Source organism: Mytilus trossulus, unplaced genomic scaffold (genome assembly GCF_036588685.1).
Source record: "Mytilus trossulus isolate FHL-02 unplaced genomic scaffold, PNRI_Mtr1.1.1.hap1 h1tg000085l___fragment_1__unscaffolded, whole genome shotgun sequence".
In the NCBI taxonomy this organism is placed as follows: Eukaryota; Metazoa; Mollusca; class Bivalvia; order Mytilida; family Mytilidae; genus Mytilus; species Mytilus trossulus.
Window position 1 is genome coordinate 3,488,218 of NW_026963295.1, and position 13,993 is coordinate 3,502,210.

Here is a 13,993-nt window from a genome sequence, read left to right on the forward strand (position 1 = left end):
CTGACGTCATACAATAATATGTGTTGTCAAGACGTCATCGATGACATCGAATCAAAGCAGCTTTAAATCCGTAGAAAACATATAGTTCCTTACATTTTCTACTTTAATTCCACTAAAAATTCCATTGTCAATGTAATGAAAAGAATAAATAATTTTCTGTATTTGAATTCATTGATTACATTTGGATTTAGTTATTCTATGGGTAATTTTTAGAATTATTTGATCTACTCTCTGACGGGTTTGTTGTCTCCTTCACACGTTCCCCATATCAATTCTCAATTATACATGTTTCTCCTACAGATGTATTAAATTGAGTTGGAAGAAGAAGTAATGATTTAGAAGACAAAGATCACCGAGTACAATAAAGCATGTTCTACAACAATTTGTCCAATACATTAAAGTGTAATGTATCTTACAAAGTGTTGTATATCTTTCATGCAAGCTTGTTGTGTGTTGTTGTGTTTGGTTCTTTTGGAGTCTTGTTTTATTATATATTCAATGATAACCAAACAACTAATAATAGGGTTCTTGTGGCGAATAAAAGGATTCGTCAAGTTTCATTATTCATTTATTCATACGACATAAATAAATCAACCCTGAAAGTACACAAATAACAAAACGTAAATACATAGACAGTACAGTGTACAAAGGGGTATAACTCTAAATCATAAAACGGAAAGTACATTATAAAATACGATAAACTAGCTCTTTTCTGTAAGAATACAACCAATACTATTTAAGTGTATATTATAATTATATGAATTCAATTAAACTCAATTATAAACCAAGTCAGGATTAATTACTACATATGTCCAATTGTATTACGCTACTCATTCATAGATTTATGAATGAACTACAATTTCGTACTATAATGTTTACATGTAATAATTGACATACAGGTAACTACTATTCACAAGACACAAACAATACATATACTGAACTAAAATTAAATAGACAAACACAGACAATACAGTAAACTAAAAATACATGTAACACTGATCTTACCATGTATATGGTACAAAGGTCTATCTCCTGTTTAGAAACATCACCAGATTAATTTAATATGAAGATATTCTGGTCCTGTTAAAATACAAATATAACCTACATAAGTCTAATGAACTAACTATATCAGCATAACATTTATATAAACAATAAGTAAAATGTTCAGCAGACATTACTTTGGACCTTTTATAATACAAAAATAACTGTACCAGTACATGTATCATTAATATATCTATGATATATTATTTCTCTGAGTTCATGGAAATACTTCTTTAAAATAAAATATCTATCATTCATGCACAATCATTCTGACTTATTCAAAATACATGTTCTCTCAGATTCAAACTAAAGGAATACTGCGCAAATATTAAAGACTTAGAAATATTAGTAACTGACCTGATTAATATGGAATAAGTGTCCAGAATATAAACTATATAACTATTTTAAATATGGCTGCTACATGTAAAGCTTTCTCTCAAGGTATATCAAAAAGAGTGGCAAAAACTATGAACTCAATGACTGTGACCAATAGTAGACAAGATAATATGACACATGACTGACTAACTAATGAACCAGAAAAATAGAGTAGAATTGTACTAAGAAGAAATAAGAGAATAGAAGAATTGATGAACTCTTAATAAACATATAATAAAGCTACTAATTAATATTAATTATTCTAAAAGAAAATAAATATTAATGCTAAACACTCTACCACATACTCCCCTGGCATCTAAAATGACGTCCACGTCATTTCAGAGTATACAACAAAATATCTATGAAAAATAAAAATGAAATAGAATTATATCTGAAGCTGCAATGTACTGATACTGCAATCACTAATAAATACAGTAGGAATCAATCAAGGATAATCCACTGAAATATTAACAAATATAAGATTAATAGTATCAATAGTAAAGCTAAAATATAAAACATCAATGATCGGTCAAAATGGCTAATAAAGCCTTCCCTGCTTCAAGCTCTATCCCTGAAAATAATCCTCTAGCAATACAGCTAGACAGGTAATCTGCCTTCTGTCTCCATTCAGCTACAGGTGTAACTACAGGTGTATCAGTAGGTGGAACTGCAGACTTCGTCACATAATCACCAGACTGTAACCACTTAGGTTGTGTCCTCTCTCGGCTTGACCGACGAGGCACAACTGGAGGTATATCATCATCATGAGCTGGATCTAGTGTCTCTGGTTCTAAAGACGACTCCTGCTCTTTGTCCTCGTGTAAGGAATCAAGTCCCTGTACCTCTATATCTATATCATGGGCGTCCCCATCTGACTCCGGAGTGTGTAGTACTTCTTCTTCGTGATCATCAATACTATCTGTTTCATCATCACCAACACTGGATGAAGTGTTGACAACCATTGGTCGTTGATGTAGGAATATCTCATAATCATCATCACTTTCGATATCGGTATCCTCCATAGTACAGTCTGTGTTAGAGCTGATCTTCTTTTGCAATCTCGTTCTTGGTCTAGGGACTGGTTTAGGTAATGGTTCTGCCGTTGGTGGTTGACTTGAAATATATCCCACAGGTAATAGAAGATTCCTATGCAATGTACGCTTACGCCCCTCGCCACTATCTTTTTGTACAACGTACTCTGGTATATCTTTATTAGGTTGTGATAATACTAAATAAATATCGTTCTCCCATTTATCACTCAGCTTATGCTTTCCATCAAATGCAACTTTCTTCACTAAAACCTTGTCGCCTTTTTCTACCACTGCTCCTCTTACTTTCAGATCGTAATGTTCTTTTTGTTTCTCATTTGCCTTCTTTGCTGATTCTGAAGCAAGCTTGTAGGCATCCACTAGTCTGTTTTTTCAATTCTGGTATGTACTTGGTGTGTGGTTTCCTATCTTTGTCCTTTATCAGTCCAAATGCTAAGTCGATGGGAAGCTTTGGTTGTCAGCCAAACATCAGAAAGTAAGGTGATTGTCCTGTTGCTTCATGACGAGTGCAGTTGTACGCATGCACTAACGGAGCTACGTACGCTTTCCAGTTGATCTTATCTTTTGGCTGTAAAGTTCCAAGCATTGACAGTAATGTACGGTTAAACCTCCCAGTCATGCCGTTGCCCATCGGATGGTATGGTGTGGTTCTTGACTTCTTTATCCCTGTTAGACGGCAAAGTTCCTGAATGATGTTACTTTCAAAGGATGGACCCTGATCTGAGTGAATTCTGTTAGGTAAACCATAATGCACGATGAAGTTGTTGAGCAATGCTTCTGCAGTTGTCTTTGCAGTCTGGTTGCGTGTTGGTATGACCTGTGCATAACGTGTAAAGTGGTCGGTGATTACCAAGATGTCTTGAATTCCTCCCTTTGATGGTTCTAGAGTAAGGTAGTCAATCCATATAAGGTCCATTGGCTGAGTTGTTGTGATGTTGACTAGTGGTGCTCTTCCTGGATCTTTCTTTCTCTTAATACATCTTTCGCATCGTTGAATCCATTCTTCAATATCTTTATTCATCCCAGGCCAGTAAAAACGTTCTCTTATTAGACTGGTGGTTCTGTCTTTCCCTGGATGTCCCATTTCGTCATGTAATGCTTCTAATGCTAATTTGATGTGTGAAGATGGTATGATGAGTTGATGATGTATCTTTTCGTCGATGGTGATCTCTCTGTAAAGTACATCATCTATAAGTCTGAGATGGTTGAACTGTTTACTTAGTGGACTTGCTAATATCTTTCCTTTTACTGGTTTCTGTCCAGATTTCAGCTGTTTTTTCCATGCGTGGAGTAGTGGATCCATAGCTTGGACTTCTGACCAGTTGGTATCAGTTGAAACCTCTATGTGCATATCCAAATTACTAATGTCGATGGTATCTGGTGATATGGCATAGGAGTCAATCAATGGTGTATATATGCGTCCACATATCGCTTTAATGGAATCTTTGCTGATAGTTGTCAATCTGGATAGTCCATCTGCATCTGCATTGGTCTTGCCTGGGCGATAGATAATGTCGAAATCGTAAGCGGCTAGTGCAGCGAGCCAACGGTGTCCAGTAGCATCTAGTTTTGCAGACGTGAGTACATATGTGAGTGGGTTGTTGTCTGTGAGTACTCTAAACTTGTGGCCATAGAGGTAATCATGGAACTTGTCGCTTATGGACCACTTTAGCGCAAGAAATTCCATCTTATGTGCTGGATAGTTCTGTTCTGCTTTTGTTAAACCTCTGCTAGCATATGCGATAACCCGTTGATGTCCGTCTTGCTCTTGGTATAATACGGCACCAAGTCCTTGACCACTGGCATCAGTGTGGAGTTCAAATGGTTTAGAGTAATCGACATATCCAAGTATCGGTGCTGATGATAAGTGTTGCTTTAATGTTGTGAAAGCTGTTTCTTGCTTATCAGTCCACTGAAATGCTTCTTGTTGTTGTTTCTTAGTCTTCTTTTTCCCTTTCTTTATATATGAAGTTGGCATGATGGATGTAAGTGGCTTTGCTATCTGACTGAAGTTACGGATGAACTTGCGGTAGTATCCTACGAATCCGATGAATCTACGTACTTCTTCAGGTGACTTTGGAGTAGGCCAATTCATTACTTTCTCAACTTTCTCTGGGTCTGTCTCTACTCCCTCTTCAGATACAATATGTCCTACATATTTGACTTTTGGCTGGAAGAAAAAACATTTTGATGGCGAAAGCTTCAAGTTGGCTTGTCGGAATCTGTCAAAGACCATCTCAAGTCGCTCTAGGTGTTCCTCATACGTTTTAGAAAATATGATGACATCATCAATAAATACGCAACATATACGTATGTGAAGATCTCTGAGGCAATCTTGCATAAGACGTTGATAAGTGGCGAGGGCGCAAGCAAGTCCGAAAGGCATACGGTTGTACTCGAAGAGTCCAAGAGGTCCTACGGTGAATGCTGTCCTCTCCTTGTGTTCCGCAAGTATCTCCATCTGATGATAACCCTACGTGGGCGCCAAATGTAATAGGGTTCTTGTGGCGAATAAAAGGATTCGTCAAGTTTAATTATTCATTTATTCATACGACATAAATAAATCAACCCTGAAAGTACACAAATAACAAAACGTAAATACATAGACAGTACAGTGTACAAAGGGGTATAGCTCTAAATCATAAAACGGAAAGTACATGTATAAAATACGATAAACTAGCTCTTTTCTGTAAGAATACAACCAATACTATTTAAGTGTATATTATAATTATATGAATTCAATTAAACTCAATTATAAACCAAGTCAGGATTAATTACTACATATGTCCAATTGCATTACGCTACTCATTCATAGATTTATGAATGAACTACAATTTCTTACTATAATGTTTACATGTAATAATTGACATACAGGTAACTACTATTCACAAGACACAAACAATACATATACTGAACTAAAATTAAATAGACAAACACAGACAATACAGTAAACTAAAAATACACGTAACACTGATCTTACCATGTATATGGTACAAAGGTCTATCTCCTGTTTAGAAACATCACCAGATTAATTTAATATGAAGATATTCTGGTCCTGTTAAAATACAAATATAACCTACATAAGTCTAATGAACTAACTATATCAGCATAACATTTATATAAACAATAAGTAAAATGTTCAGCAGACATTACTTTGGACCTTTTATAATAATAAAATAACTGTACCAATACATGTATCATTAATATATCTATGATATATTATTTCTCTGAGTTCATGGAAATACTTCTTTAAAATAAAATATCTATCATTCATGCACAATCATTCTGACTTATTCAAAATACATTTTCTCTCTGATTCAAACTAAAGGAATACTGTGCAAATATTAAAGACTTAGAAATATTAGTAACTGACCTGATTAATATGGAATAAGTGTCCAGAATATAAACTATATAACTATTTTAAATATGGCTGCTACATGTAAAGCTTTCTCTCAAGGTATATCAAAAAGAGTGGCAAAAACTATGAACTCAATGACTGTGACCAAGAGTAGACAAGATAATATGACACATGACTGACTGACTAATGAACCAGAAAAATAGAGTGGAATTGTACTAAGAAGAAATAAGAGAATAGAAGAATTGATGAACTCTTAATAAACATATAATAAAGCTACTAATTAATATTAATTATTCTAAAAGAAAATAAATTTTAATGCTAAACACTCTACCACACAAAGTGTTGTATATCTTTCATGCAAGCTTGTTGTGTGTTGTTGTGTTTGGTTCTTTTGGAGTCTTGTTTTATTATATATTCAATGATAACCAAACAACTAAATATAACTGTTGGTGTATAGAAAAAAGTTTACATAGATCGGATCTTAATTTTATAATCGATTTTTTTTCTTCCTGAAATTTGTCCGTTATTGAAAATCTTTTTAAAACTTTTACATTACAAAATAAACCTGAAAATTGATTTGCTATCAACTGATTCGGACTTTCGGAACTAAGGGCAATGATTTTCCGCTTGATAAGTGATATGTGTGATAGTTGATCTGACAAAAAATTTGTGATTGGACTAAAGGAAAAGTATTTCGTGGTATTTAGTAATTTCAATTAGATGAATATGAAAAAAATAATTTGCTGGATTTCTGTTATTAGAATTGATGATTATATTTTTTGGTGAAAATAAATGATGTTCCGCTAATGCTTTTCGTTCATATACAGTTTGCATTTTGCCAATCACAGTTCAGGTGGCTCTTGTGTCTTCTCCTATCTTTGATTTTTAAGAAGCAGATAACTTTGGTCTAGATATTTGCTGAAATGTTTAAATTTTGAGAGTTGTGTTGTATCTATGTAAAAAAAAATGTTTTTAATGCGGGGTTCACACATTACCGATTATTGCTCCCGTTTTAGATCAGACCACATTACGACACGAAAAGTGAAAAAAGTCGGATTAGTATCCTCAATTATCTGGAATGTCCTATCATTGTCTGAACGCAGTCGTTTTAGTTCGTAACAGATTCCTACGGGTCGGGAAGGTTCCGAATAGTTCGGCAAAGCACCCCGACAGTTAGGTGCGTCCCGAAACATTCGGGGCAACTCAGCCGATTTTGTCTAGTCGGAATACTATCGTGGCTATGTCGTGACAGATTCTGCTGTATCGGATCGAATTCCGAACAATGTCTTGTGTATTCTGGACGGTGTCCTGTGGAACGGGAATGATCTGGAGTAATTTTTCATAGCTGTTTTTCTGCCGATTGAGTCCAGATTGCATCCAGATCTTGTCGATTGCGAACCGTTTTTCGCCGAAACCGTTCCGAAACAGTCCCATTATTAAGACGAAATTCGTCAATGATACCCACGTCCGAGACCCGACAATTACAGATTACAATACGACTGAGACCAGACAAAGCCGTTTGCAATGCGATATAGCGGATCATGATAGGATTACTTTCCGACAGTACCTGATCATCCCGAATATGCCGAAAGTTTTCGAACGGACTTCCGTCAGCGTCGGTTTCACTGTCTGGTCACTGTCTGATCTTTGTCGGATTACATTCGGTAGAGTCGGGACGCAGTCGTGACAGACTCGGTCGAATTTTACCTGGCGAAAAATACAAATCGGATTAGATGCTGATTCAGAACGGGATTCTCGGGACTAATTCGCTAAGAAACGGTTGAATATCGACGCTTCCTGAACACTATTTGATTGTTGTCGTGATCAAATTATTTTTTTTGCAAATTTTAATTTAAGTTTGAATTTCCATCCACGATTCACAGGATCTTGATCAGACTTTTATTTTTTTTTAATCGGGAATGGTCCTGTCAAAGACGGTAGTAAAAATCGTGAATGTGTGACCCCAGCTTAATATAGCAAATTATGTGTTTTATCATAATTACAGCTATAATTTCTCAAAAACACCTTTTTTTGTGTTTGATTAGATTTTTTTCAACTATGCCAAATAAGGGGAGATAACTTAGATGAAGTTTTTTTTATAATATAAAGTGTTATGAATTTACCTATTTTGATACGTAGCAAGAAAAAAAGTTCGCAGACCACATTTGTTCTTCTTTTTTTTTTTTTTATCTGAAAGCATGTTATAAGAGCAATGTTTTTACATTTTATCTTAAAGTTTTGATAGTACGCTTTTTTTCAGATAAAATTTGGTTTTCCACGCATAATCCTTACCAAATCTGACAACTTTGCACAATTTGTAGTGTGAATAAAAGGCTGATGAACCATATTTTTTAATATATTTTTGAAAAAAGCATGATAAAAATTCATTTTGACAAGTTATAAAAAACTTAAATTGTAATTTTTTTTTATACTCCTTAAGTTTTACTAAAAAAATGTCTCATACAATTCATATTTCATTATTATAGTCTACGCTGTTGTTTTCTTTGGGTTTTTTTTCTAAGAAATAAAATGTTCTTCATTTTCAGCCTCGTTGTTATTTTTTTTCTATGTTGACGATTTTGCGCCTGTTCCAAGTCAGGAGCCTCTGGCCTTTGTTAGTCTTGTATACTTTTTAATTTTAGTTTACTGTGTATAATTCGGAGTTAAGTATGACGACCATTATCGCCCAACTAGTATACATATTTTTAAGGTGCTAGCTGAAGGACACCGCAGGATGCGTTAGTTTCTCACTACATGGAAGACCCGTTGGTGGCCTTTGGTTTTTGTCTGCTCTATGGTCGGGTTGTTGTCGCTTTGACACAGTCCCCATTTCCTTTCACAATTTTATATTACAACCTCATTACCTTAATATTTTTTCAAATAGATAATACTATGTTGGCTGAGAGTAATGTATACATGTATCCAACAATGTCTGACAAATGCAATAAGAATTTAGTCTTTAAACGCAATACAGTTTTAAAACGACCATGGACGGTTTTTATATTTATTTGTCTATTTGAATTAAACCATCAACGTGGAATATCATTCAGATTTTTTTTTATATCAGGATTAAATTTTGATCAATTGCTTTATGTTTTTAATCATTAATATTTGTATAATTTTTATCATCACATGTAAATGTTTGAGGTATTTTACTGATAGCCAAAAATCCTTTACTTTGAATCCAAGACGGTAAAAGGTATATATAAATACCAAATGTATATAATCCTTATAAATAATCTACAACTGATACATAAAGAATCAATTTCATCAAAAAGGACAAAAATACGTGGTTTAAATCAAACTAGTAAAATACCTCATAGTTTGCAATATCTGTAATAGTGTTTATACATGTTCGACATGTACTTATCATGATTAAAACTCTGCTGTGTGCATCCTTTGTGTTCTTAGTTGTAAAATAAGATATTCCATTCATTAAACTTTTGTTCATTGTTGTTGTTTCATTAATATGAGAGGGACAAAAGTTGCGTGGGGGGACATTCAAACTCATAAATCAAAAATAAACAACATAGAGAAATTAAAAAATAAGCAACACGAACCCTACCAAAAACTAGGGGTAATCGCAGGTGCTCTGAAAGGTTAAGCAGATCCTGCTCCACATGTGACACCCGTCGTGTTGTTCATGTTAAAATAAATACGGTAAATAGTCTTGTTCGGTAGGTCACAATCGTGAAAGGGAAGGGGATTATAGCCACGAGGTAAGGAACAAAATAATCAGTTAATATTGATATTAAAAGACCTTTGCCTAGCTTTCTATTATCTCGTGAAAAGTCTTTGTTTCGAAAATTTTGGCTGATATCAGTCATGCTACTTATATGAACACTCCTGTCAATATATTGTGTCGGCCTGTCATGTGACTTGGAACTATTATGTTTGTGATTGTCATTTACCATAAGTCCCTTGTCTAGTAACACCATTATATTAATCTGGTGCCCCTTCGGTCGTTCACAAAATGAAAGAACTGTTGTATTTTAGGTTATGATGAGAACATTTTGCCATCGTAACTGAGGTAGAAAATATTGTACTGTTAGAACAACTGTTCTACCTGTAGCCGATTGATGCAAAACAATTGTTGGGTTTCTGTCAATTTGCCAAGAATATCTCACACTATCTGTGACCCAAAAGACTAAATTTGAAGCATATATGGCAATTATACTTTGTACTGACTACTAGTGATTTGTCACTGGATTTTTAGCATGTTTAGTTATAAATGGGTTTTTGACAAAGTAGGTCTCTTGACGAGAATTTCCAGTAATGTACTTATGTATCTGGATAAAAATTCTTGCCTTTGGGATCGGTTCTATGCAATGAACAATGAATAGAACCAAATAATGCCTTACTTTATTGTGCCCTGTTATTGCATTTTGTATTGATATTTCAAATTTTGTCACTTTCTCCGAAGTTGGTGACACTATTTCGCTTTTGTAATTGAAATATGCTCTTATGTATGTCATTAACTGTATCAATGATATAGTGTGTAAATTCGTAGCATCTCCAAAAAGCATATTAAAACTTTTGTCAAGGACGTACAGTAATGTTTTGTAATTCCACTCAGGTCATTGCAATATTAAAAAGGATAATGTGTGGTTTGCTTGACTATGTATGCCACAACTGTCAACCAACGTTCAATATCAAGTCCATGTAACCAATTATGGTAGTAACCAGGCCCTTTTAACACTAGACAGGTTGTGTTCTGTCAAATAATTGCCCATTTGCTTTTATCACTTTTAAACCTTTTTGTTAATCACGTCGTCCATAGATTCCACAGCAGCCACATCAAAATTATCTGACGAGTTTGTTTTTGTTTTTATTTCATTATTACATTTATAAACCTACATTTGTACAGTCCAACACAGAGTTAGTAATTAATTAATTTTAATTTTAAATTATAACCAATGTATTTTTATTGATTTTAGTAATAGTAAATTCATACACAATTTACTTTAGATTTGAATCTTAGAATATCGAAGGACTTTCTGTCTGATTTTGAAAATATACTGTTGTTAATTTCTTTGTCATTTTGGTCTCTTGTGGACAGCTGTCTCATTGACAATATTACCACATCTTCTTTTGTATATGTAAATTGCAAAAATATTTGAAATATCTCTCGCCGAGATATAGCCTTTTGACCTCATGCGGCGTAAAGCAAACACCGATTAATCAATCACTCGTAATTATATTATACATTTAACATGTTAAATTCACTTTAATGAAGAGTTTTCATTGTTCGCCTTTGCTTCACAACACACGCATACACATTCTTAAGTAAAAAAAAACACACGCTTTGTCGTCATTATAATATTTTACAAATGACAAGTAGGTGTTATTGAGTACGTTTGCATACTTATTTTCATACTTCCGCCATAACGGAGGGGACATTAAGTTCAACCCTTGTCCGTCTGTTCTACATTTGAAAATGCCTGTACCAAGTAAGGTATACGACAGTTGTTGTTCATTGGTTTTGATGTGGTTTTTTAGTACGTCCAATTTTATTATTTATAACACACAATACAGATCAAGTTTCAACATTTGATAGCGTCACATAAACCGTTCTAGAGTTATGCCCCTTTATAAATGGAAAAAAATACAAATTTATAGTTTTCGTTTTATAACTTAAGTTATCCCCGACTAAATGTTATGAAAGTTATACACACTGCTTATTACAACAAAACATAGATCAAGATTGAACTTTGGTGGCGTCACTGCAATCGTTCTAGAGTAATGCCCTTTAAAAAAATCGTTTCCGTTCTAAAACTTAAGTTGCCTCAACCTAATGTTACGAATAGAGGGACGAAAGATACCAAAGGGACAGTCAAACTCATAAATCTAAAACAAACAGACAACGCCATGGCTAAAAATGAAAAAGACAAACAGAAAAACAATAGTACACATGACACAAAATAGAAAACCCAAGAATACACAACACGAACCCCACAAAAAACTAGGGGTGATCTCAGGTGCTTTGGAAGGGTTTGAAACTTATACTCAATATTTTTTTAACCACAAAAATCCGATCAAGTACAAACTTGTGTAGCGTCACTTTTATTGTTCTGAAGTTATGTTCCTTTATTATGCTGTATGCAAGCGGAGGCATCATGTGTGTCCATGCGGATACATTCTCCATAAATATCCCAAATTACCTTGATTGCATAATGATACGTCATACTACATTCTATGAAAAGCAACTATTGTCGTTTTAGAGTGTTAAATTTTTATCTTTTTAATGAATAAGTTTAAATTGTTTTTCAGAGTATTTTACATATGAAATTGTTACTATTATTCTATATAATTTTTATTGATTTTTGTTAATCAGTTTAAGGAGTAATTTCGCTAAGATAAGATGATAATGATTCCATGTTTGTAATAAAGTATTGTACTACACAAATACGTATGTAAAAGAGGGACGAAAGATGCCAAAGGGACAGTCAAGCTCATAAATCTAAAACAAACTGACAACGCCATGGCTAAAAATAAAAATAACAAACAGACAAACAATAGTACACATGACACAACATAGAAAACCAAAGAATAAACAACACGAACCCCACCAACAAGTAGGGGTGATCTCATGTACTCCGGAAGGGTACGCAGATCCTGCTCCACACGTGGTACCCGTCGTGTTGCTTATGTGATATCAAATCAGGTAAATAGTATAATTCGGTAGGTCACATTCATAAAAGGGAAGAGGGTTGTAGTTACGACGTACGAAACATATCCGATATCATTTGTGAAACGGTTACTCCATAACGGTCAACCACCTCGTAATGGCGTCCGTAAAATTTACGAAGGGATGATTTCAACTTTACCATTTGAAACTCTTTGTTTAATAGCTTCCTTGTGAGCAGCAACCCTCTATCAAGAAAATCATGATAGGAAATGCAAGCACGGGAATATCGTATCAATTAGGAGATATATACCCCGTATGCAGGTGCTGCTGGAATGTTGCTACTTTGAAATGGAAAGTTCACAATTGGGACGCTGAAATCATCTCTTTTGTCGTAAAGTTCTGTTTTCAACCGACCCTCATGGTCAATGTTTAGATGTAAGTTAAGATATGAAGCCAATTTAACTGTATCTGTCGTATCCTTTATCTCTTATTCAATGGGATAGATGCGTTTTGAATTTTGACTTATTTATTGGAAGAACATCATCTATATAGCGGAAAGTAGAATTAAAGGATAGTGCTATCTTCTTATCTCTCTTCCTAAGAAGTTCCTGCATGAAGTCAGCCTTATAATAATAAAGAAATAAGTCGGCAAGTAGAGGGGCTACATCATCATGGAATATATTCTATACTCCATATAATCACATGATGTAGTTATATTATTCTTTGTTAATGCCCGCGTCGCACTGTCCCGATTTTTATATACGATGGACACCCGAATGCGAAAATGGTAAGTTCGTACGAAGTTGGTCCCGATCTCGTTAAAATACCAAAAAGTGACCGAAGCAAGTACGATGAATAACAAAGTCTATACGATGATGCCAAAATTATATACGATACCAAAAGATGGACATACGAAGGTTAACCGAAGACGGGTATTTAAGCTTCATATCTAAGCCGAAGCCTACACGATAGATAATGAAGGCTACGCGATGGATTACGAAGGCTACACGCTGGATTACGATGATGGTGCGATGGCCATACGATGTCTTAAAGACGTCGTGTATGTAGCTTACGATGCATTTAAATTAAATGCCGAAGTCATCACGCGTTTTAAATTGTTTAATCAATATTGAATATATATTATATTGTATTTAATTTCTGGTTTCATCATAAGACGGAAAACCGTGGGCTTGAAGGGTAAAACTTAACTCTGAGTCTGCATATAATGCCACCAAAATCCGGTAGATAAAATTGGTACAGACACTCTGGAACCAAAATGCTAAAAACTTGGTATGGTGTTACTCGTTAAAAATTATATCTTAAGCACTATTAACTTTAAAGTTCAAAGGTCGAGGTCACAGTGGCAGTTGTAATACAAGGTTATATCACCCTTGTGGACACTCTAAAACAAATATGCTTCAAGAGATTTTAACCTCATTTGATATATTTTCCCTCCTTGTAATGATTTGACATTTTTTACGTTCAAGGCCAAAGGTCAAGGTCATGCAGATAGACTTTTTTTCTCTCATTGAAATAGCATAA

At 34.4% G+C, this 13,993-nt stretch overlaps 2 long non-coding RNA genes across 2 annotated transcripts; both read right to left on the bottom strand.

The window, feature by feature from the left end:
* Positions 1 to 550: 550 nt before the first annotated feature.
* LOC134699777 (uncharacterized) lies at positions 551 to 1,518 on the bottom strand. Its single transcript, XR_010103669.1, has 3 exons — positions 1,399 to 1,518; positions 1,006 to 1,080; positions 551 to 596 (listed from the first exon to the last, which is right to left on the bottom strand). It is a non-coding gene; the product is annotated as an uncharacterized LOC134699777 (long non-coding RNA).
* Positions 1,519 to 4,944: 3,426 nt separating this feature from the next.
* On the bottom strand, positions 4,945 to 5,954 carry LOC134699754 (uncharacterized). Its single transcript, XR_010103656.1, has 3 exons — positions 5,839 to 5,954; positions 5,446 to 5,520; positions 4,945 to 5,035 (listed from the first exon to the last, which is right to left on the bottom strand). It is a non-coding gene; the product is annotated as an uncharacterized LOC134699754 (long non-coding RNA).
* Between the last annotated feature and the right edge of the window lie 8,039 nt (positions 5,955 to 13,993).